The 2,080-nt window shown below is 31.5% G+C and overlaps 1 protein-coding gene across 1 annotated transcript in view; it reads right to left on the reverse strand.

The window, feature by feature from the left end:
- Positions 1-2,080, reverse strand: part of LOC107581496 (histone H2A deubiquitinase MYSM1-like) — a 12,768-nt gene that overhangs the window by 5,724 nt on the left and 4,964 nt on the right. The window lies entirely within an intron of this gene.

Consider the following 2,080-nt stretch of genomic DNA (forward strand, 5'->3'; position numbering starts at 1 on the left):
GAAAAATTTAAGTGGGTCTGAATACTTTCCGTACCCACTGTATATGGGCTGTCAGTTTAACGCGTTAACTTAAAATGAAAAAATAGCGCGATTAAAATATTTTAACGCAGTTAATGCACTGGCCCCGCCCCTGTACATCATCTTACATTTCATATAGTTGAGTGTTGACAAATATGATGCAGGGCAACAACTCCATAAATGCAGTTGTGCCCTAAAATTCAAGATATTGTTGCAAAAAATGCCCCTGTATGAGTTTTTGTCTCATATCATTTGATAAGCTATATCACACGAGCAGGGAGAGCAGTATTACACAAGTGCTGATTTTGTCGCGAATATCATAAGTTTAAATGTGATTTTATACAGCACTTCAGTAATAAGAAGTTGATATTGTGTTTTATTTTAAACACAATATTATGTGTTTTTGCACAATTTTGCAGAGACCATATTACCTTTAAAGCCATAGCAGAACTGTTGTGCGTCTCCGAGCAACTCAGAGGTGTTTAGTTTCTGAATGAATCGGCGTTTTGAACGAATCGTGTGAACCAATGATTCAAAGCTCCATTTTTTTAAAGAAAATAGTTTTCAAAAAAAAATTAAGCAGCAAAACATTTATAATCCTTTTTTTTTTTTTTTTTTTTTTGAACAACGATTTCTGAGGAATCATGTGACACTAAGACTGGAATGATAGATGCTAAATTCTTTAAAAATGGTCATCGTAGACATTTTGAAATATATTGAAATAAGAAACCATTTAAATTGTGATAATATTTCACAATATTACCGTTTTTACTGTATTTTTATTAAATAAATGCAAATTTGGTGAGCAGGAGACTTATAAAAAAAACGTACCAACCCCAAACTTTAGAATGCTATTGTAATGTTTTTATTAGTATTATTACTTTTTTATTATTTATCACTAAAACAAGAATTGATAGTTTTTGTCAAATTCAGTCAAACCAGTCAAGTCACAATGGTACAACCAACATGAAGGAAGTAATTTTATTGCCATGTGACAGGAAGGCAATAATGGTAGACCCACAATATGTGTCTTAAAATATATATTATCATTACGATCAAAAATATCATAACATGCTAAATTAGTTCAGGTGGTCAACTGTTCATTAGTGACCCCCAAAATTATGAACAAATGAAGAGATATATGTGAAGTGATCTAGGAAAACCCAAAAAATGCCCCTGTATGAGTTTTTGTCTCATATCATTTGATAAGCTATATCACACGAGCAGGGAGAGCAGTATTACACAAGTGCTGATTTTGTCGCGAATATCATAAGTTTAAATGTGATTTTATACAGCACTTCAGTAATAAGAAGTTGATATTGTGTTTTATTTTAAACACAATATTATGTGTTTTTGCACAATTTTGCAGAGACCATATTACCTTTAAAGCCATAGCAGAACTGTTGTGCGTCTCCGAGCAACTCAGAGGTGTTTAGTTTCTGAATGAATCGGCGTTTTGAACGAATCGTGTGAACCAATGATTCAAAGCTCCATTCATAAAGAGAGCCGTTTACTTCATTCCTGAATGAATCAGCCGTTTGAACGAATCGAATGAAGACATTTACCGCCACCTGCTGGCAGATTAAGTTTCTTATATAGAGTATCATTTCATAAATAATAACAACATTAAAGGGTTAGTTAACCCAATAAATGTAAATTCTGTCATTATTTACTCACCCTCATGTCGCTTCAAACCTTTCTTTTGTGGAACATAAAAGAAGGTATTTTGAAGACTGTTGGTAACAAAGCTGTTTTGGTGACCAATGACTTTCATTATATGAACAAAAAATACTGAGATGTTTCTCAAATTATCTTCTTTTATGTTCCATAGTTTATGTTAGGCCGTTGTAGTCTAAACGTTTATGTGTAATACATTTTATGTTGAATCAAATAAAATATTTGTTTCTTTCTTTCTCATTTAACACAAAAATAGATTTAAATAATCTTTTGAGGGTATTTTCACAGTCAAACTTATTTTGCAATTAATTAGATTAATTAATCGACATCATTAATTCGATTAAAAATGTTAATCGACTGACAGCCCTAATATATATATATATAT

The sequence above is a fragment of the Sinocyclocheilus grahami genome, unplaced genomic scaffold, assembly GCF_001515645.1.
Source record: "Sinocyclocheilus grahami isolate Dianchi unplaced genomic scaffold, SAMN03320097.WGS_v1.1 scaffold35.1, whole genome shotgun sequence".
NCBI lineage: Eukaryota > Metazoa > Chordata > Actinopteri > Cypriniformes > Cyprinidae > Sinocyclocheilus > Sinocyclocheilus grahami.